The following is a 25,224-nucleotide window of genomic DNA, read 5'->3' on the forward strand; positions in this document are numbered from 1 at the left end:
GCCTATTCGCAGGTTAAAGATGTAGCAATATTCCTTATTTTGTTGCCTATCCTTCTTTTGTTGTAGTTATACAATTTTAAGAGACAGTTTTTTAAAGTATTAATCTCAAAGCACACAAGCGTTTTTCTCCAAATTATTTTTTCTCCTTTATTTTAGTATGTCTTCATTAGAGCTGTTTCTCAAAGGCCTTGAGAATTTCCATTATTACATTAATAAGAATAAGTACATTTTGTTGAAATTTAGAAAAATCTCCACCATCTTATAAATAAGGCAACATTTAATTTCTGTCTTGTACTATATGCCTATCAGAGTTTGTGTTGAATTTCTGTTATGTACTGTCATCATGTTCTCTCTTTTACCTGGGATGATGAAGTAGAAGTTATGGATCATATCCAATGGAAGAAAGAATATAGCAATCCATTTCTGCTCATATCATATTGATTAAAACCATCTTGGGCCCCTGCCTAAATTCAAAGCATCTAAAAAACACAACTCAATCAGAAGACAATAAGAGAAGTTTAGAAAAATCTAGAAATGTTGAAAATTTGGCTTTCATATTTGCTAATGAGGCCCTCATGTGGTTAATTGCATATTTTGAGACCCTAGTGAATTTAATTGAATGATGGGGATTACTCTTTAGACAGAGAAGTCCAAATTTCTTTGTCTGGAGGCCCTTCTTGGATGTAAACCCAACCCTTTCTATGCAATCCATTAGTATTTCTGCTTCAGAATGTTCAATCCTCTCTTTACTTACTTATATTTGCATATTATATTAAGTACTATTATTAGCTTGGCTTGTTGACTTAGATGTGGGAAAGTATACCAAATATAGAAGTGTTTATTTTGTACTATTCATAGGAGACAAAATAAAATGATGACATTATCTAGCAAGTTGAAGTATGATTCAATGACATTGTGACAGCAGGAATGTGAAATGAAACCATTTAAGGCTCTCATTAAAACATTAATATAATTTTATTATCTGATATGATTCAACACGGCATCTTAAAATATATTTTTTCTATGAGCATACACTGCTAATAGGCTGGAAAGTGCTGAATATACAGTAATGTAAGATTTGCTGACAGTAATTTAGATGGCAAACCCAGATTTCTTCAGTAATGGTAGGGAATTAATCTGTGATATACATGTCATTCAGTTGATTTTATACTGGATGACAATTATAAAGATAAAACAACTCCTTAACCATTCATTATGCTGATGAACTAAATCTAGATAGATAACAAGGACAGTTAATTCAGGGAGTGATTGAGCTTGAACATCCACTAAACACCATGAAGATATACCGGACCCTTATGATTTGCCTATCGATAGCATAACATAGAGCATTTAAACATCTTTATAAATTGTTTTAGCTTTTTAAGCATTTCTAAAATGATATCTTTATACAAAATACTACACAAGACATTGACTGTGGAGAATCTAAGAAAGAGCAAGATTTCAAATATATAGGAAACATAAGAAAGCATGAATGTTCCTGGTATAGTTAAAGCTTGACATGTGTGCTGGCTATGCAACCACATTCTCTGAGTTACAGATTTTCTTCCTGAACTGTATTGTAAGCCTAGGCCTCAGACCCTTTACATCATATTTTCTTTCTGTCCGCTGGTGAAAGCTTTCTCCTACAGGAGATGAAAATAAAAAGCGGAAGATTCTTTGCTCCCAGTTTGGTTCAGTATTAACCGAACTACTGATCTTCACTCTGCCCCTGACAACTGTTCCACATGTAGTTATGTCCAATTTCTTTTTTTTACTCCAAACTCCTAACACCAGTCTTATTGTACTGCACCCTATATTCATAAACACTAGAAACAGCTGACCTAGGGGTGAGGTCGTAATGAGAAGTCTGTGTCCCAGTTCTCCTGGCCTTTTAATAACTCTAACCTCTTTTATTTCCTGCATCCTCAGGAATTGTAGCTGCTTCCTACCGGTATTATATCCATGATAACTTCAGATTCTCTTTTTTGCCTTTTCATTCATCCTATACAAGATTAATTAATTCTTTCCAGAGAAATCCTTTCTGTGTGTAGACTAGTATTTCATCAGTTTCTAAGGAGGTTGGTAGGGAATCAAGAGGTCAGATGAGGTTTAATAAAGATATTAAAATTTCTGTTTCCTTTGAATGATGATGAGGATTTAGGTGCAGAGAAGAGAAGAATGTGCTATTGCAAATAATAGAAGAGATGGGAAATTACACAAATTATAATAGAAGATATACATTAGAAATAAATTGGATAAACATGACAATTGTTGATAACTCATTATAGAATATAAATTGTGTTAAAATGAAAAGACAAAATTAAGTGACATTTATAACAAAGATAGGAAACTCACTGAAGAATATAAGAACTTTATTTATTTATTTATTTTCTGGTACTAGGGTTTGAATTCAGGGCCTTCACCTTGAGCCAATCCACCTACCCTATTTTTGTGAAGGATTTTTCGAGATAGGGTCTTGTAGAACTATTTGCCTGGGTGGGCTTTGAACCTCAGTCCTGATCTCTGCCTCTTGAGTAACTAGGATTACAGGTGTGAGCCACTGTTGCCCAGCTGTAAGAACCTTTTTAAGTGAGATAATACTGTTATTAAAGTTGGGTCAAAGTTATTAAAGTAAGTATGAATAAATCTTTTCTTTTTGAATATCATTGTGGCTATGGCTAGGGTCAGTTTGAAAGAGTATAACCACATTGAATCTGACAAAGAATATATTGGATGTATATTATCTATTGAGATTGAAAGACATTCTGTTGTGCTACTACTGACAGAAATGAGATCTTAGTTTGAAAAGTGATTCAAGAAAGACAAAGCGTGGCAGCAATAAGAAGGTTAGGATTTGAAGTTTGTTCATTTTGAGCTAGGAGTAATGGCAGGATTTAAAAGGAGCTGTCATATATGTGGATGCAAATATATTCCTTTCCATTGTAGGAAAGAAAGACGGAGAAACATATATATGGATACTAAAATGGAAGGTGTACATGTATTTCTAGTGCCATTGTAAGGAAATTGTTTTGAAACTAACCATTTTCTAGTGAATATAAATACTTTTCCTAGAATTAGAAGCTTAGAGAAAAGGAATGCTCATTCAAATAAAAAAGTATGCCCTGCAACAGTGCCAAATGGTTCTTTTCTGTGACATTATTTATACATATTTGTAAACCACTTTGCATTTTACTGAGGTATCTCAACTTATTTGAATTTGTATTGGTTTAATTTATCAGAGGCTATTAATTTAACTGTGTTTTATATAATTTCTCTGTTCTATTTTTTTAATCGGTCATTATTCTGACATGTGCATAACGTCTCTGGCCTCTTCCATTCATGAAAACTAGTCAACACACAAAGTTTGTGGTGGACACACTCCAGATCACAGCAGGCAGACGAGAATGTATCCTTCCCAAAGAGGAATCTTGCCTCATGTGTTCACTAGGTCAAGCATTTTCCATATTAGGATATGGGAAATGTGGAATAATGGAGGAGAATATTTTCTTATGCTGACAATAACTACCAACTGATGAGAGTGTCTGTACTTACCAGGAGTTTTTCTGTTTGCGGTTAGTGATTTCGGGAATTAAGATATTTTCCAGACAATGTTTATATGTGGTTTTTTTCTGGGTCGTATTCAGATTTCCCCGCTCACTTCATTGCTAATGCTCAATATAGTATAACCATGTCTGTCTTAAACCTTCCATCTAGCCATAAAGCCACTTCTTTAGTGGGGTTTCTCACATTTTGCCAGGAAACACTATTACAGCACTTTCTTCCTTCTCTTCTTCTATCTACCTGGCTCCTTCATTCATGGATACTGGAAAAACCAAGTCCTCTTCAAAGTCCTTCATGTATCATTGTGAATGACATGGAGGTTTAGGTACAGGGATTTAGTCATCCTTTTCTTTCACAACTATGTACCACAGTAACCAAGGTCCCTCCTCCAAACAAATAGTTAAGACCTTTCTCTACCACATAGATCCACAGCTTCCGGGAATAATCTTCGAGGTCCTTCAAAAGCTCCCTCCCTACTGTTTCCCTTCCATCTAATTCTCCCTGGGGAAGTAAACTTGGCATGAGGAGCAATGTGCCAGAATTGAATTCAGACTGTGACAACTGCCCCATGTCTGCAAATGATTCTCTTAAACAACTCTGTTGTTTTTTGCTCTGTAATAGTACACATTGAATCTCTTAAACTACATGTCTAGACATGAAAAAACTATAAATTAGAACAAGATTATAAACTGAATATATTTTGCTCTCACCCTTTTCATGAGAACTATTCCTTCAGGGAGACAAAACAAAGTATAGAGCAACAGATGGTGTAAAGTAGCATATAGTCACTCAGTTTCCCTTTCTATTCACTTGTTAATCTTTAGAAACACTTCCATTCCGTTAATCTATACTTTCTTCCATTTCTTCCTGAGGTCTCAGATTTTTCTCATATACCATTCCCCTTTAACTCCACCATTCAAAAATTTCAAAAAGAATTTGATTGCAAAGTTTTTTCTTACCTCAAGTAAAGGATCAGCCAACATCCAAACAAGTATCTCACAAGAACTTTCTCCTCCCACCTTTAGGCTTTTATAGGAATTTGAGAATAAAAGGATAAATTCAGTTTTTGAATTCTCCTGCTCCATAGAGGTGGAACATAAGTAGTTTTGCATGTTGACCTCCAAAGGTAGGTCTTTGGCCTTGTTTTCTCATACAAACTTAGAATTTGGAGTGTTGTGTCCCTTAATTATTTTATTTCAAAGACATGGTCCTGAGTCCTTAAGAAAGAAATTCCTGTTTGTTAAAGTCAGTAAAGGCATGTTTAGCTTTAAAAATGAAATACAGCCATTTCAAGGAAAGAGAATAAGAGCACAAAATTGTGACAAAAGGAAGGTTATGCCCTTTCAGTTATGATCAACCAAGAGAATTTTTTACATTTCTCAACTGCAGTGATGTTTGCATGGCAACCAAGCTTTGGATGTGCATGTTCCCAGAGCATAGACTCCTGTATATTACTGTGTGTGTGTGTGTGTGTGTGTGTGTGTGTGTGTGTGTATGTGTGTGTGTGTGTGCCTATCTACTTTGGGGGAAGAGGAGGTACTGAGAATTGACCTCAGGCACTTGACCCTTCTAGGCAGGTACTCTACCACATACTTGTTTATAGTGCTCCCAGGTTGGCCTTAAACTTAAGATCATCTTGTCTCCGCCCCTTCCCTGAGTAACTGTGATTACAAGCTATGTATTTGTATTTCTGTGCTAAATGTGTGAGGAGGGGGTAAGAGCTCCCCAGGAAGGCAAAATCAGAGTCTACAATCAATGTCAGATTCACTGTTGCCTTTGGTGAGGGACAGTACTACTTTTAGGACCTCCTCTTCTTCTTGCTTAACTTCTATCTCCTCTTGGTAGTAGAAGGACTAGTCAACAACTCTCTTGAGAATATTTTATGCCTACAGCTTTTGTTCTTATTTTTTTAACATTTTGGCTAGAAGACATAGGATAAGAGAAAGAATTTATTCAAAGTTCTATCAGACCCATAGAAGCTAGTGACTTATTTTCATCTAAACTGAATTATGTCCATGTCTAAATGATTGCTCTTATGTGATTAATTTCCATCTTAGCTATTTTTCTGTGTGTTTTCTTAAGATTTGAAATACATTGCTTCTTTTATATGGAATTAACAAGTATTTGAAAGGTGCTCTGGAATTACAAAAATATATGCAACAAATGAAAGACAATTGGGAGATAAGACAGGTATCTATTTCTTCAACCTTATGACAGCCAGTGTTTGTTATAATAAGTTCCTGACAGATAGGAATATGGAAGAAGCAAAATCTACCCACAAAGAAATAAACCACAAAATCTATAATGTAAAATAGTATGGGGGGAACAGGATTAGTAGAACAAGGGCTTGAGAGAAAGAATGAGAAAGTCATAACAATGGGGTTTGTGGTGTTGGTTTGATGACAGGGTTAAAGAAAAGCTTTTGGGGACAGAAGTACTTTCCTAGGCCAAGAATTACTTGTGTTTTTATTAGACAGATACACTTTATTGCTCAAAAAAAGCCCTTGAAATAAATGAATCTGATCCTCAGAGAATGACGGCCCCTGGCCCTTTCCTCTGCTTCAGTGGCTTTTAAAATAATCCTTTTCTAAGTGACTTTGACTCAGAAATTGGTATTTGGGATTTGTTTTTATATTAATCTTCTCAGGTCTCATTCTTATATCTGATATTTCTTTGAATGTGGTCTCTTCTACATGGGAAGAACTTAAGATCCACAGCATTTATTTGTTCTATAGAAAATAGATGATTTAAAACTGTAAAGAAATGGATATAATAAATAATTAGGTAAATTACTATTATTTTTAAAATCAATATGTATTTAACAAGTATTACCTGTGTTAAAGTCTTCATACTAGAAAATATTTAAAACTTTTTCATGTTTATGTGTGTATAATTTACAGACTTTTCAAAGGGTATTTTATTCAATAATAAATATAGTATTTAATTTCACATTGTGAATTTGGCATCTGTAATTAAGTTTCACTGGTGAAAACATCTCCATGACTTTTGATGACAAAATTTAAAAACTATTTCTTTACACATGTAAATTAAATCAATACTCATTATTTCAAGTATTGTCATATAATTACACAGCAAAAATAAAATCAAGATATCATTAAGGGAACTCGTTCATTAGAGATCATCTAAGAATTGCAATGGAGTTAATTTAAAAGTTCTTTCATTTTGTAGAGTAGTAAAATGAACTTTGGTATAACTAACTGGTTTGAATAAAAGTACAGTTATTGAAGGTTCAAGATAATAGTAAACCTCAGGTTTCCCAACTGATAAATCAGCGCCTACTCATTTGCCTAAGAATACAGTGATAGAAGCAAGAGATGGAACACAGAATATATAAGACAGACATTCATTTAAACTTCAATTAGCATCACCAAAAAAAAATACAATTGACACTTGCTTCTTATATTTGACTATGGACTTTAACTACTATCTAATACACAAAACTCATTAATACTGAAAATAATTATGATGAATATACATTTCATTTTGGGGGTGATAGATTTTTAGCTATAAGCAGTATCACCATGCACTGGTTAACCTATGCAGGAGCCTGGTGAGAAACAAAGTATTCTATACACAACAAATTATGTGAATCAGGATTATCAGGTACAAATAGGCAACAAAGGACACAAGCCCAGGATACATGGTAAGCCAGTTCCCCAAGACTCAAGAAAGCTGGGTAGGGCGGATTGACTATTGACTATGCATGTGTTTCAGTTTCACTATATCTAGGAACCACAAAACAGCACTGGCTTTTACACCTCAGAGACAATGTGACTCATTGGGCAAAACATCAAAGGACAATTTTCTTCCAAAGGAGAGGAAGACTATAGTTCATGAAATCCTGGGAAGTTCCCCACCATTTCAAGATGGTGCATTCTCTAGGATGGTCAGGAACAATGTCCAGACTGCTTTAGGCAGTTCTTCTCCATCTCAGGTAATTACATTCCCAACAAATTTGACAGTTTTTCTTGAAATACTATAAGCAAAGAATGGTGGTCTAATGCTACAATTTTTTAAAAAATATACTTCCACAAGGAGCAAATGTATAGATTAACAAAGAATATTTAACTGATAGAAAAAAACTTTAGATTGTCAAACATGTAGGATAGTTGAAGTTTCATCACCTTCCATATCACCATGAGAAATAAGAAATGCGAGTAAATCATGGTATAACTAATAACATTTAAAGCATAACTGTTGTAATCCACTTTCTAGTGCATAAATCTTAGACACAGCAGACTCACTCTCACCACCCATTTATCCTATGTTTCTTTTATCTTGGGTCAGTTTCATGGCTGTGTGGGTATGTAATTCTTTATGCCTGCAGGTACCTAGCATTTGATGATCTTCTCTTTACTGAGTAGCTATGACTTTTACTGACTAAGACTATTGTATGATAGCAACACTAAGATAAACTTCAGTTAATGTATCTTGTTTCATCTTATCTTTTGGGTCCCTAACATATGCCATAACCAAAATTTCACTAAACAAGTACCATTAAGCTCACTAGATTACTGAGCAATCATCTTCTTTGTGCTATATGGTGCAAAGAACCCAAAATGGCCAGGTGAGAGTCTCCACATATAATTCATGGGAATCCTGACTGAGTTGCTCGGTGAAGGTTATCTTTTCTTTGGCACCAGTTTTCACGAACTGACCACTAGGTTTAATGAGAATAAGCAAAGATTCTTAAATTGTGTTCTTTAGTGACATGGGGAGAGTAGTCACTTCTGACTCTTGCTTTTTGTTTTTTTTTCTGATCCACACATTTTTGTTGTAGGGAGACTGGCAAAATTGTGCATACTTAGATAATATTTCACATACTCTAGTACTCAAACCCACAGGATTATATACCTCAGATCTATAACTATGTTTACAGAAGACACCTGGTGTCCTAACTATTTCAACAAATATTCAAAGTTCTCTCTTCCTAACTATCTCCTCGTACCCATAGTCATACTTTTCTATCAGTCTGACATCAGGTTAACCCAGAGTTTTGTTTTTATGAATAGAATATGAACAAAAGTGACTGTACAAGTTCTCATCATAACAGAGAATTTAAGAGACATTTTGTGTGCCCTTTCCATTTCTTATATTCTTGCAATGAGAATATCATGCATAAAATAACTTCAGTTTCTTCAATTTGGAGGTTAAGATAAGATACATGGACAGTCTTACACTGGAGTCTTGTTAAAACCAACCAAGAGCAACAAAGATTTTCAGATCCCTAATTGGTTGGCCAGTCTGTGATATAGGAAAAAAATGGTTTTTTAAGCCAGAAAACATGTTTTTGTTTAATGGAGAATGTGGCATAGCAGTCAATTCTGTAGGCATCAAGCTACGGTCTCATTACCTTTACTCTAATTTGATAACTGCTAAGGATGATGTTGAGTGAAATACTGTAGTAATGCCACAAATGATGATATAAATCCAAAAATGATGATATAAATCCACAAATGATGGGGTTGGCAGAAGAAATGTATGGAAAAGAGAAAAATTCATACCAGAATTAGGTTTCTGTTCTTTGAAAGAAAAATGCTTCTTTGTCCATAGTGGGAAGACACAATACAATCTTCTTGGGGAAAGCTGTTGAATGTTACAGTTAGGGCAGAATGTGCTGTAGCACTTGGGTCAAGTACTGTTTGCTTTTGTAACAAAATCTTACTGCATTCTAGCTACACCAATTACTTTGCAAAAAACGTTGTGCCTTTGTATTAAGGTAGTAGTCTGATTTCAGTAGCTGTAACACAGACAAGTTGGCCCACAAAGTGCAAGATATTTAATAATTGACAAAGTTTTAGGGAAAAAATGCTAGACTCCTGTCCTAGCATGTGTCTGCTGAATCCAAATATGCATCTTATCTTTGAATTCCCTTGTTGGTATGCTGATCACCAAAAACTACACTTCTGTATTAGGGGTTGAAATACTTTATCTATAAAAGGACAGATACATTTTATAGATTTTGTGTGCTATACGGTCTCAGTTTACAACTATCTAACTGAACTGTTTAGTGCAAAAGTAGCCATAGATTGCAAACAAATGGGCATGTTTGTGTTTCAACAAAATTTTATTTAATGATATAGGTGGTCAACTGACTGCTTATTGTCCAACAATTGTGAATCTAATTCATTAGGGATGCCTCAAGAGAGTACTGAAATTTAGGTGAGTTACATAATAGAAACTTATTTTCCCATACTTGTAGAAGTCCAAGATCAAATGTCAGCATGACTGGTTTCTTCTCAGGGCTGTAAGGAAGGATCTGTTACAGGTCTCCATTCTTGGGTTTTAGGCACTGTCTTTTCCCCATGTTTATTAAGATGAGGTCTCATGAACATTTTGTCTGAGCTGGACTTAAACCGGGATCCTGTTGATTTCTTCCTCCCAAGTAGGTGAGATTATAGCCATGAGGCAACGTGCCTGGCCCTTTGTGTCAGTTTTGAGGTTGCTAGTTTGCCTCGATAAAAATATTGTTCTTAATTATTTTTTCATTATGGTTGATGCTGCTAGAAAACCATGCCTCAATTACAAGAAGGGTCTAGATCTGCCAGTAAGAGTCACTGGCATTAATGGTTACTATATGGCTATGAGGACCACGTATTTCATAACTTAGTGTATATTGACGATCTACAGAGCACACATACTCGTGGATTAAAAACACTCTGATGCTCTGCTGTTGATAGTCACTTGCTCACAGTGTCTTCTACTCATCAGTGTCAGTGCTCCCTCCTGCTTCTTCCTATGATGCAACCCTATCCATCTTCCTTCCTCACACTGTCTAAGAAACCAATCACAAGAAGAGTGGGGGGGTCTATATTTTAGGGTGAAAAAGATAATATTGAAAGTGGAGTATGGTGGGAGAAGATGGGGGCAGAATAGAAGAGGGGGACATGGGGGTGAGTTGGCCCAAACAATGTGTACACATATGAATAAATATAAAAACAATTAAAAAAAAAAAGATAGAGCAACCATATAATAAAAGTGGAGTATGTAATGTAGGTATAAAAGTTGCATAAAAATTTTTCCACAAAGTATTATTTAGTGATAAATGCAAAATATATACACACATCCTTGCATATACCCATAAATTCATAACCACATATGTATGCATATACAATTGAACTTTTAATAAAATGTTTCACAAGGATTCTTTGAATATATTTGTACAATCACGCAAGGACAATGTATCTGTGTGTTTGCATTTGTTTGTGTGTGTATGTGTGTGTATAGCAAGATGCACATTGTATTTTATTGTTTAATGTATGTCTGTCTAATGTATGATTTTTGAGAAGAGTGAAGTTATTTTGGTGATTTGTCAAAGCAATAAAAAATGAAAGAATGAGCACAAAACTTTAAAAAGCTAAATTAGATTGTAATAAAAATATCTATATTTAATCACATTTATGTATGTATTTAAAATTATGCAAATGCATGGAAATATAGCTATATAAAAACCTAAAAATGCAGTGATGTGAATGCGGAGGTCTGGAAGCTAAAGGAGCAGCTTTGCCTAATTCACAGTTTGCATTGGGCCATGTTCAGCATGTGCTTGCTTTGGAGGGTTCCAAAAAGCTTGCAAAAAGCAAAAATAGGTTCTGTACTTAACATTTTCCGTGTAGCCTAATGTCTTCAGAGTATATTAGAAATGAGAAGTTATAATTATTTTCTTATAAAAGTAAAATACTGGTGTAGCTTGGTGCTCCCTTTTAGAATTATTATGAAATAAAAGCAAATGTTAGGAAGCCTATAATGAACACATATAATCACAAGACCCAGTCTTTATCAAGTTCTTAATATGGACCAGGCATTACTGAGATCAATTTAATGTGTATTTACTCCTTTAATACTCCTGAGGAATGTACGAAGCAAATACTGGTTTTTACCAGATTTCTAGGATATAAGAAAGCCACAGTTCTTTGAATGCTGTTCAATAAACTTCCATGCACTTAGCAATTAAGATTATACATTAATTATCTCACACTTTCTGTAGGTCATGAGTCCAGGCATGGCTTGGTTGAATCCACAGTTTAGGGACTCAGATGGCTAAAATCTTTGTGTGACCACACTGTGGTTCTCCTCACAAACTCAGGGTCCTCATTGACATGTTGACAGAACGATGCTCTTGGAAACTACATGTAGAACCAAGAATTTCAATTCCTACAGGTTTCCCTCTCCATAGACAGCTTGCCATATGGCTGCTTGATTTTCTTTTACCTTCCTAAAATGAAACTATATGTTGGCTTTTTGAATTGGTCTCATGGACTTTCTGACCTCTGAGCCACCAATACAATACCTCATCTATTCAGACCATGTCCTGCCAGATGATGCCTGTTTGTTTAATACAAAGACATCCTTATAGGGACTAATTATGTGAATACTAGTCTTACAATTTTAGGTCTTTCATTCTAGTTTTATATCATATGTTATAAGGGTTTAATTTCATTCTACTGCATGTAGATATACAATTTTTCCAACACCATTGAATAAAAATACTTCCCCATCCTGTATTCTTCATACCTTTGTTGTAAATTAACTGACAACCAACATGTAGATTTATTTGTGGGATTTCTGTTTTGTCCCATTTACCTAAGTGCTTGTTTTTATGCTGGTATCATGCTTCTTTTATTACTAAAACTTTGTAATAGATTTTGAAAGCAAATAACTTAAACATAGGGGAAAAGTTTCATGATATTTATCTATGTGATGATTTGTTTTGATATGGCCCCAAAAGCATAGACAACAAAAGCAAAATTTAATACAGTGCATTTTATCATTCTAAAACTTTTCTACAAAACATAGGAAATAATCAACAGAGTGAAAAAAGGAGCTATAGTAGAGGAGAAAACAATTGGAAACTGTATATCTGATAAAGAGTAAATGTACATAATATTTAAAGAAATGAAATGAATTAATAGTGGTAAATAAAACCCTACAAATATGGAAAGAACTTAAGTAGGCATTTCTCTAAAAAACACATACAAATGACTAACAGATACGTGAAAAACTACCATGACCATTAATCATTAGGAACATGAGAATCAAAACCACAATGATACAGCATCTCTTAATTATTAGGTTTATTGTTATCAAAGATATGAAAGTTTTAGTTTGGGTATGAAGGGAAGAAAACCCCTGTGCACTGTTAATATTAATATACAATGAGTATAATTAAGTTGTTGTTATGGCAAACATTGTGGCTGTTCCTCAAAAAATTAAAAATTGAACTACTATATGATTCTTCAATCCCACTCCTGGATGTACATCAAAAAGAAATGAAAGAAATGTTGAAGAGACATCTTCACAGCTACTAGTCACAGTAGACAACAATGGAAACAACACAAGTGTCCATAAAGAAAGTGTTGTGCTTATATACAAGTGAACTGTATTCAGCTATAAAAAGTATGAAATCCTGTCATTTCTGACAACTTTAATGGAACTGAAGATTACTATGCCAAATGAAATAAGGCAGGCATAGAAAGAGGATTAACACATGAGCTAACTTGTAGTTGGAATGTAAAAAGATGGGGTCGTCGAGGTTGAGCATAGAATGGTGATTTCCAAAGACCAGGATGCTAGGGCGTTGAGGGTGGGGATGGACAAAGGTTTATCAGTGGTTATTAAGTTATGATTAGGTATGAGCAAGAAGTTCTAGTGTGCTGTAGCTTGGTAGGATAACTACATACCCCTAAAGTACACCTTTCAAAAAGCTAGTAGAAAAGGTTTTGAGAACTCTTAACATAAATTATCAGTATATTTAACATGATTTAAACATTATATAATGCATACATTTATGGAAGTGTTATGTGTGATCTTGTTAACATGTATGATTTTGTTTTGATGTACTAGTTAAAGTTAAATTTAAAAATACATAGTTCCTTAATTATAGAAATATTTTACTTGAAACAGACATAAGAAAACAAATAATGCTTACTAAGATGGTGAGTACAGAGAAATACCAAACTAAGAAGTTTATCATGTCAGGTAATTTATTCTGGAAAATGGAATGCATTCTAAAATTCATGTGATGAGAATAACTACCTCAGTCAAACAAGTGAGGGATTTGACCTGACACAGTAAGCCTATGTAAAACTCGCACACATAGTATTTGCACAGGGCATTCTCTTTACCATTTTTAAAGTGGAAGCTTCCTGTGAGAATAAATTTGAAAATGGTAACAAGTTTTGCTTAAAATTCTCTGTCAATTTTTAAATAAATTTCTATTTCTGTAAAGAAAGGATACTAAAGAACAGTGAAACATGAAACTGTGCAATGTTTATGGAGAACTATAGACAGTTGTCAATTGTGTACAGTGACAAATGAAAAAGGAGTGACAGGTAAGAAAATGGATGAGAGTGCATTCAACATCTTTTAGAGGAACTCAGATGTTATTCTCTAGGTTAATGTTATTCAAAGTAGTCAGAATATAACCTGGTCCCATTCTAGCTTATCCAATAAAAACACTTGCTGGTATGAATTCAGAATATATTCTCTAGTAAGAAAATCATAGTGAATGTTAAACAAACAAAATGGGATGTTGTGCCTATGGGAGATGGATATATGAAATAAACAATTAATACTTTTAGTAGATAAATATAATGGGTTCAGTAAAGAATTTGAGAGGAACAAACTAGAAAAAAGGAATACAAATTTGAAGTCCACATTCTTATTCACACAAAAATGGTTGTGAGATGATTGGTATACATAGAAAAAAAAAGCACAGAAGTTCTTTGAATTTTTGGTGCCTATATTTTTTTCAGAAAATCAGATGGGTAACAAGTAATTCCATGTGTATTTAAAAGAGAAGTTCAAGGTGCCTATGGGCAAATACACTCTGACCTACTCACATGAATGAACCATGGAATGCTTGAGGCAAGCGATATTTGCTTTTAGACTAAATAAGTAGAAATCACATGGGTGAAGACTGAAAACAAGATAGAGGAGAGTTTTCAAATCACAGGGAATATAATCATTGAAAGCCCTAAGGCACGATAGGGCTTGGATCTTTGGAGTAATTCAGCAATTTGTAGTTTTGGCTGGAACACTTCTTTAAGAGAACAACATAAATATATAAATTATCTTAGGTATTTAAAAATTCTTATCATTTTATGTAGCACTTTGTAAATTACAAAGAATTTTTTTTCTAGTGCTCACAATTGAACCCATGTCTTTCTACATGCTAGGCAAGGTCTGTACCATTGAGCTGTACTTCAAGGCCCAATACAGAAAGATTTTAAAAATAAGGATTTCATTGCAAACATGTTTTACATGTTTTACATCACCATGAAATAATCTCTTTAAATACATTTAAAGTATCTTAAATAGGCAAATTTTTGCATTTAATCTATTCAACCAAAAAGCACAGAGATGGTGTTCTAGAAAACTATAAATATAATATGGTAATAGACAACATATTGTATACAAGTTATTTTTGAGGGGTTTAATACTAGATATATACTAAAAAGTTGATTGGAAGACAATTGTATTTTATACTAACACAGATAAAATACTTTCATAAATTGTTTCTTGGTTTTCATGCACTTTTTGGCTTATGTAAATAAGTGGTTATCTTAATAACATTCACAGTTTGCTTATAAGTAACGAGATAGTACAAAGGGTGCTAGGTTATTATTTAAAAGCAAAAATACTTTATTAAAATATTATATTTGCATGTATTTTTACCCAAGAAATACAAAATTAAAACTTCAATGTAATCACTATTGCATGTTTGTAGCACTGGAACTGGTTTTAGAAGTTGAATCAAGTTAATTTGATGTATATGGACTAAGTAATAGTGTGCCAGACACAGATGCAATGAGAGTGATCTATTTCATACTTGTTATTGACTAATTGTAGCTCAACATAATCGTTGCTTATGTTTGATGTCTTCAACTAAGAGTTCTATTTGGAAAGAAACATATTAAAATGAAAGTCAAAAATAAAAAATATATAGTGAAGATTGATATACAAAGAAAACAGCTCAGATGAATTTTTTGGTGAGTCTTAAATAAGTTCATCTGAAGTAAACACTTGTATAAATTCAGTTAATAATAGTGCACATTTTATACATTGTATTTTAAAATGGAATACATGTAGAGCATTTAATAAATTATTTATTATTAGAGCCAGGCATTGTGGCTTATGGCTATACATCTAATAACTTAAGAGGCAGAGAACAGGAGGGTCATGGTTTGAGGACAGCTTAGATTAAAAAGTTTGTTAGATCCCGTCTAAACCAATAGCTGCTGTGATAGTGTTCACCTGTCATTAATACTACACAGAAAACATAAAAAAGGAGGTTTCTGGAACTCTCTGAACATTAACACAAAAACCAAACCAAAAAATAGCTAAAACAAAATGGACTGGGGGCATGGCTCAAGTGGTAGAGCGCCTACCTAGAAACTCAAGGTTCTGAGTTCAACCTGCAGTACCACCAAAAATGTTTCTTCTTTTTCCTCCTCCTCCTCCTCCTCTTCTTCTTCTTCTTCTTTTTCTTCATCTTCTTCTTCCTCCTCCTCCTTCTTTTTCTTCTTCTTCTTCCTATTGGTGCTGGGGATGAAAGCCAGGACCCTAACATGCTAGCCAAGTACTCTACAGCTAAGCTATACACGACCTCCAATTTATTTATTAAAGAAATAAATATAAATAAATGTAATTACCAACTTTAGAACTTTGAACCCAGGGAAACACCTTTGTAAGAACCTGGGTATGAGAGGAATGTCACAGATTCAGAAATAATGGAATATATAGAATTGAAGTCAACTAGTAAGATAAAAGAGAGAGAGAGAGAGAAGAGACTATACTGGCTTTCAAACTTGACACCCCAAAAACATCAGTTACTAAAGGATATTGCTGTAGTCAGAATGTTAAGATTCTCCCAAAATTCATAGCTTGGATCCTAACACCCAGTGAGATGAGTCTTTAGAATATAATTGTGCCTCTCAGTATGGTGGGGCATACCTGTAATCTCAGCACTTAGGAAACTGAGGCATTAAGGTCACTAGTCCAAGTCCAGCCAGGGATACACAGGGACATCTTGTCTTCAAAAATGTGATTGTATCATAAAGAATCCAATCCCCATGAGCGGAGTGAGTTCTCTTAGAAATGGTACTCTAAGGGAGTTTCGCTATTTCCACCATTTAAGAATACAGAGGAGACATCACCTATTAGAAGCAGGAACAACTCCCACATTGAATCACCTCACCAAGTGTCTTGATTTTGGACTTCCCAGCCACCAGAACCATGAGAAAGGAATTTACATGATTTACAAATTAGCCAGTATAAGGTATTTTTTGTAGCAGCATTAATGGACTAAAACAGAAACATAGAACTTTACTAGGCAGAAAAGAATGGAAAGTAACTGATACATATGAAAAAGAATGAGGAAATCATAGGATGGTTAAGAAAGTTAGTATGTCTTATTCAAAATCAGCAGGGAAATCAGTGTTAAGAGAGATATTTCATAGGCTAGGGGAGAAAACGAGGTGAAAGTGAGCTGGTTAGAAAGTAAGGCACCAGACTGAGCAAGAGATGATGCATTCTCTAACAAAAGTTAAATGCAGAGGAGCAATGAAAATAAAAGGTACCCAAAAGTACTGATAATTTTGCTGTGATTAACTTCCTGTGAGTGGTCATCAGATAAGAAAAAATGTGCCTACAAATCAAATTTCATCTAAAAAAGCCTATGATGAAATCATCTGATAGAAATCATCTGAAGAAAATATGAACTTTCAGAGGACATTGTCAAACTAAAAAGGTAAAATGAAGAAGGAAACTTGAAAAGAAGTGAAAGCAGATGATATGAAAGAAACAGACAAAAGTGGGAAAATATTATTTGACATCCATAAGGTTGAGAGGGTTGACAATTTGCCAATAGTTTCAGAAACTAAGAAATCCAATACAATGGGGATTATTTAAAAATTTGCATTTCAATTAGAAAGCATGGTATTAGTAGATATAAAGATATAAAACCATATTTTCACAGAAGATACATGAGAATTGCTGTAAGTGAACTGGATGTGCTATTTATCCATGATGTGCCTTTGAGAAGTTTAAAAACATCCAACTTTCTGTAACTCAGTTTTTCCTCAAAAATAGAAATAGCAATATTTTCTTTTGAAATCATTATAAATCAGGATCAAATACTAATGTGAAACCAGTTTGAAACTTCATTTGATAATAATTATTTTTATTTGTGATAGGATTGAAGACTAAGAGCAGGAGTAAGTCTGCTGAATGTGAAAGGAGCCAGAGGAACTTGTAAATGTACAAGCATATTTCAGGAAGTCTGACATTTATGGGAAAGAAAAAAATCTATTTATGTTAAGTGGGGCAGATTTTTGGTTTGGGTTCCAGTAGTTATAAGTGACTGTGCAGGCAAGTATTTAAGGCAGTAAGGAATTTCTTTGCATATGTCACCAAGATCAAGAAGTATTACATGCCATTTATATGTGTTAATCAGTAGATACTCAGTGTTTAAACTGCCATACATAATACATCATGAAAAATAGTGAGCATATCTCTACCTAAATCCACTATTCTGAGCTTAATCATGCTATTTAATTGCCATCCTTAATTTGAAAATAATTGTTCACAGTAATTAAGTAAATGCCCCAATTTCATTAACAGACTGTCTAATTAGAACCTACCACATAAAAGTGCTAATGTTGCTTCATTAGCTTTGATTTACTGTTTCTAATACCAACATTTTTAATGATTCTTTTCTTCCAACCTGAGATTCTGTTTTAGGGTTAATTGTGTTTGGTTCTTGTAAATATCAAGGGATAATGATTAAAGTATAGATGTATGATACAATAAAATTTCATTTAACTTTTAACATTCAACACATTGAGACTACCATTTTAAAGCCTCTTATTGTAGAATAGTTTGAAGCAATTAGAGAGAATTTCATTTGGCTTGAATTGCAGACAAACAGGTTTTTTAAAATTGAATATGTTCCTTCACATATGGTGTCCAATTGTAAAATGGAACAACAAAACAAAAAAGTTTAATCATAATATGAGTCCACTTTGAAATTACTTTAATCATCAATTGAAGAGAATGGTCAATGACTTAGGTCAGTTGTAATAATATAATTGAAGACAGCACCGCTAAAAGTCCTCATATAGAAATTATTGCTTGCTAATGAGGCACCTAAGGAATTGGTTAATTTTCCATTACAGTTTCTGTCTTTGCTAAATGAAAATAATTTGCCTGTATTTTCATTAAATTATTACAATATACCTTCTAATAACATAGTAATAGACAAAGCATGGAAAATACACTGATTCCTTAGCTTGGCACTAAGATGAGGCTGTGATAAGATGAGCAATTTTGACAATAGGATTTCAGCTGAAGAACGAAGGAGGCAGGGAGGCAGAGCCCATAGATTTTCTGGTCCAGTTCCATTTGTGTGTGTGTATGTGTCTGAGTGTGTGTGTGTGTGTGTGTGTGTGTGTGTGTGTGTATTTCCCCACTAAATCAAGGTCTCCAGTAAGTCTGACATTGTTCTGAATCCTAGCAAGTTTGAAACAAATCCCCGTGCAATGTTCCCTCACTTTATAGATGAACATGAAATGAGTATAAATGACAGTCTACAGTGACAACATATGTCATGCAACTACTTAATAAAATAGAAGTAATTAAATCTCTTGTCTTTTGCTTATTTCTTCTACTTTACTTAGTACCTCTAAGCAGAACCACAAAAAGAAAAGAAAACCAGAAGAAATAATGAAGTTAAAACAAATTGCTATGCTAATTTTCTTTCTTATAGTTAATAGCCAACTTCAGTAAAAACAAATTTTATCACAATAAATTAGATAAAAATACAGTGTAAGGAACATATATTTAAATATTTTGAGTGAAATGTTTAGGAAATAGAACAAAGTTTTCAGCTAAGCAATTGTTATATGAATTTCCACACACATAGCTATATATACTCACATCAAATCCCATTTCTATGCAAGCATAAATACTTTTTAATATGTACACAACACATTCTAATGGTTGTACATTCACAATTGGAGTCAAGACAAAAATAAATATGAGTAGTCTTCTGTGGTCCTAGGAACTGCTAGTTTCATTCCAATTTTCAAGTAAGAATTTAAAAGGAATAAAATAGATTGATTTAAAAATGTTTCTCACAAATTGTTTCAAATTAACCTTTGCTTTTGAAAATTTTAAGTTCACTAAAAAGTTCAGTAGAAAGTACAGAGTTCCCTTTGTGCTTTATCTACTAAAAGTCATTGGCTTAAGTGTCCACCAATTGTGACTGGATAAAAAAATGCATGTGTGATACACATCTACAATGTAAGACGACACAGACATATAAGAAGGGTTATCACCTGAAACAATATTGAGAATGTCAGTCTCACTGAAATCCTTCAAGCATACAAAGACAATGACCACATGAGCTTACTTGTGCATGGAATCAAACAAAAAGTCGATCTCATAGAAGTTGACAGAATGGTGGTTACTAGAAACAGGGCAATTCAAGAAGGAGGAAAGATTGAATAATGGTACTGTGTCACAGATAGAAAATAGCAAAAAACCTTTGATGTGCTACTAAAAAGAAAGTGATTAATATAAGAACAATATACTATACATTTCAAAAAGTTAGAAGGAAAATGTTTGTCTCATTTTGTGGCATACTAGGTTTTGAACTTATGACCATCCGCATGCTAGGCAAGCACACTACTATGTAAGCCATGTCTTATGCCTTTTCTCTTCAGTTGTTTTCTAGATGGGGGGGGGGGTATGACCTTTTTTGCCCAGGGCTAGCCTTGGACCACAATCCTCCAACTTCTGCCTTTCTCATAGTTATAATTACAGCTAGATACCTCCTTGTCCTTCTCATTCTCTGAGATAGGGTCAACACTAAACTTTCATCCAGACTGGACTTGAACTATACTCCTCACATTTCTGCTTTGCAATTGATGATTATAGCTGTGAGCTACCAAGCCTGGCCACAAAAGTGGTGGTTTTCACCATAAATGATCAGCGTTGTATACAATTTGTGTATGCTCCTCTACAAGTATCATATATTTGATCTGGTTTCATTCCTGGCTTTTTTTCAAGAACTTGTTTTAATATTTGGCTTTTTGACAATTTACATATTATTTCAGGTTTATTTTTACCTCAAAATGAATCTGGTCATTTATCCTGGTTGATTTTCTCAGAGTTTTCAGAATATTTTGTATGTTGTGTGACATTAATTTGGGGAAATTTTCTGCTTCTCTTGCTTATGATGTCAATTCTTTTCATTCTTTCAGTGCTGCTGCTTTTCCTTCTTCTGTTTCTTTATCTTCTGTTAGTCTTTGTGTTTATTACATCCTTTTTGTTCCACAGTTCCTGGATATTTTATTAATCTTTTAATATCTCATTTTCTTCTTAACCATTTACTGTTGTAAGTTTCCTTTGTCATATGTTTAACCTCACAATTGTTTTCTTCACAGTATCCTGACTACTAATAACACTGTGGGGACATTCTATATTTCTGAGGCAGTGTACTTTTTGACTATTAGAATTTCTGTCTGTGCTTACATTATGATAGCTTCATTTTATCTACTGTTTCCATGAAAGTCCCTGGTATATTCATTGTAGCTAGTTAGTATGTTTTTCTATTTTAAGTCTTCAATCCAATCATTGCAACTTCATTGTCATATTGAACATTTTTTCTTGTTTTATTTTGTCTGTTATTATGTCTTGTAACTTATTTGTTGAAAGATGGACATGATGTGCTGGGTAAAATGAACTACTGGTAGTGAGTGTTTAATGATGCAGTAGTAATTGTAAAGAGGAATGAAATATTTCGTTTTCCTGTGAGTAAGTCAGGGGATTCTCATAAGCTTGTGGTTCCAATACTGTAAACGTCTCAATTTGTTCCTCTGTGTCATGGTGACAAAATACTTGACAAAAACAACTTAGAGGAAGATTGCTTTTCCTCATGGTTTCAGAGGTTTGATCCATTGCAGTGGAGAGGCTGTGGTAGAGCAAAGCTATGCAACTATTCTCTGTAAGTATGTAGGGTGGAGAGATTGCTTAAAGTCATGGGACCTGTCGCCTTTTGCCATCTTTTTCCTTAGGCTTCCAATCTATGGGAGGTGTCTCTCATAATTAGGGTGAATCTACCCCCTTAGTTAATCCTTTCTCTAACCATCCTCATGGACATATTCAGAATTATGTTTCACTAATTTCCTATGTATTTCTCAATCCAAGCAAGATTAAACATCACCATGACCCTCCTCCCAAATTGTATAAATGTCTGAAAGGGGCTAGCATTATGTATTTATTGTCATTTCTATGGATTGTTAAAGTTATCTGGAGTCAGGTACTTTATTTCTCAGTGATAAGTGATGCTGTCACAAAATCTCAGTAGATTGCACTTTGGCAAAATGTTTTGCCTGAGAGCAGTCCTTCTTAGGAAAAACAGAAAACTCTGAAATATGTGAAAATGACTACTTTTTTTCTTCCTCCTTGCCAATAACTCACAATATTTTTTTCTCCGCTATTCACTGTGAGGACCTGCCAGAATTTCTGGAGGTAAAACTTACAAAAACTGCAATGACCCCTCATGACTACATGCTCCTGGAATTTTTATCCCTCAGTTTTGTGTATACAATGCCTCTGGCATGGCCAATAGTAGGGGACCAGGAACTAGAGAAAAGGTTAGTTCAAGAAGAATTAACTTAGAAGGTAACACACATGTACAAGAAAGCAAGGCAGGTCAACTCCCTGTATAGCTATTCTTATCTCAACTAGCAAAAACCCTTATTCCTTCCTATTATTGCTTATACTCTCTCTTCAACAAAATTAGGAATAAGGGCAAAATAGTTTCTGCCGGGTAGCAAGGGGTTGGGGAGATAAGAGAGGGAGCAGGTGAGGTTAGGGAGAGGGGAAGGGGGGAAGAAATGACCCAAACATTGTATGCACATATGAATAAATAAATAAATAGATAAATAAATAAATTTTTTTTTAAAATGCCTCTGGCACTTCATTAATTACAGCTCAGGTTTTTCTGCCTTACCACTGATTCTTGCAGACACTTCTGGTACTGGTTTTATGCTCAGGTAAGCTGATTCTTCATATCTACCTGTCTGTCTCCAATTTGGGAGAGAATGGTGTGCTCTGTAACCCTATCTCTCTGAAAAACACTATAAGAATTTTTGATATTTAAGTTTGTGCATCTTTTTATTTGTGTTAGGGTAGAGTGAAGCCCTCTGAGTTCCTTACATACAAGACTGGGAAAAAGTTCAACTATTAAAATTTCTAAGTCTTTGTAAACCCTAGGAGATTTCAGGATGTGATGGGGGAATGAAGATAGTCTTTGTGCCACATATCAAGGATGGCTTGTATGAGATGCTGTTACTGATCATGTCCACCTCTTCCCAATTCCGAGTTCCATGATGCCATGTCAGAGTAGTCTATAGTACGATTGTGAACCGTTTATAGAAACAGACTGGTGCTACAAGTCACTCCCTCATTCCCAACACACAAGTATACAATCTATCTAAGAAAATGTTTGAGGAGTTCTCAGTAACCATCATGCAGGGAGATAAGTAATCCTTTAATGTCTGCTTTATATGATACAAATAATGTAACCCTAATAGGTCCAGGCAGAAAAATATAAACATGGTTCAAAAACTGGCAAATCCATATTTAATCCTAGTTTTATACCGTTGTATTTAGAACTCATACTATGTCATCAGGCCAGTGTTTCAATGGTTCCCTAACTTCTGCCCTCCATGATACATCCTTTATCTCAATAGTTGCCTAACAAGATCAGTGCCTAGAATTCAAACTTCAGTGCCAAGGAAAAAGTTATGATGTATAATGGTAGAAGTACAAAGATTAAAGCTCTTAGGAGTCTCCAAGGGAATGTAGATATCAGTTGGGATTAGTGTACCTCTATTAATAGAAACAAATTTTGCTGATAATGTTAGTATAGTTTAGTGACTTAACATTGGCTACTAAAGTTAGCAAGAAACACTAGTCTATACAAAGGCTGCTGATTCAATCCATGCACATTTAGGAGACAGCAGAGGTGGTCATAATAGAGGAGTTGTAGGCCATTGTTTATGGAAAAGAACTTCTAGCTTAGATATAATATAATCCCTTACCTGAAATAGAGATTCCAACAAGAGTCACCTTGAGTGAGGGGCACTGACACTCAAAGAAGGAAGCCTTTTTTTAATGTTCCTTATTTGAATGTCCTTCCATCTACCAGGGAAGTTGCAGGGAAAGAGATTTTTGGCTCTTGTCTGGAAGTAAAAAGAACGAATCTGAATTCTATTTTATGATGATGGATAAACACATGTAAAATTAAACAAGCTCCTAGTCATTTAAAACAAGCTTGGGGACTACATTTAGCTGTTTATGATACAAAATATGACTGGTTACTTACATTGAGTTATCAACAATGTTAAATGTAATTTGTGAGGAATCCAAACCCCTTTCTGAAGAAAATGCCATGTATTTGGCTCACATTTATTTGGTATCCTTGTTTTTCTTTTCCTTCCTTCCACAAATGAAGTTTTAATGATGTCATTAAGAGGTTCATTTCACAATATGTAATTTGTCTATATTTTTTATTTTTTAAAGGATACCTCTTAATAATTTAACATCCTAAGACTGATTGTTAGCAAGAACTTCCTGAGAGATGTTCCTTTGTTCCATCTATGCCTAAGGTAAAATGATCACATTTTAATATATGACACTATTAATATTCCCTTAAAATTATATCCATACTCTGAGAACAGATTTCAATATGAAAATTATATTAATAGTGATAAAATATAGTGAATAAATTAGTCATCATTTAGGAATCATTTATTTTGTAAGAATTGAATGTATAGAATTGTTATAGGTGGAGAATTCAAAGCAGAAAGTTTGAATTGTATTACTAACCTTCAATGGCTGTGGAAACCATAATATTATTTTACCTACATTATGGAATTCTATTAGATTTATTTTCTTGGTACAGATGCTTGAACTCAAGGCCTACACTTTAAGCCACTCCACCAGCCCTTTGTTGTGATGGGTTTTCAAGGCAGGGTCTTGCAAAGTATTTGTCAGAACTAGCTTTGGATTACAATCCTCCTGATCATTGCCTTCTGAGTAGCTAAGAATATAGGTGTTATCCACTGGCATCTGGCTCTAGCAGAGTTTTTTAAAGTGCATTAAACCCATCTACTAGAAGAATGAGTGTATCTTTATGTATTAATTAATTAATTTAATTTGTCTTTGATGAGATCTCGTTGCGTAGACCAGAGGAGCCTCTCAAATTCAAGATCTCCCTCCCTGCACTTCATGAGGGTGGGAAATTCATTTATTAGTTTTAGCAGTCTTTTGGTGCAGTCTTTGGAGTATTTTATATACAAAATCACATTATCCCCAATCAATGACAGTGCCATTTGTATGCCCTTCTCTTGCCGAATTGCTGTGCCTGGAATTTCTAGTACAATATTCAGCAAAAGTTGGAAGTGGGAATCCTTCTCTCATTCCAGACATTAGAAACTTTTCAAAATGCACTATTATGTTTCTTCTATACCTAATTTTGTCATATTTTTGTCATCAAGACATATTGATTTTTATTAACTATTGGAAGATCATGTTTACTTTGTTTTCAATTCTGTTGGTGTGATGTATCAC

Source organism: Castor canadensis, chromosome 6, assembly GCF_047511655.1.
Source record: "Castor canadensis chromosome 6, mCasCan1.hap1v2, whole genome shotgun sequence".
Classification (NCBI taxonomy): Eukaryota; Metazoa; Chordata; class Mammalia; order Rodentia; family Castoridae; genus Castor; species Castor canadensis.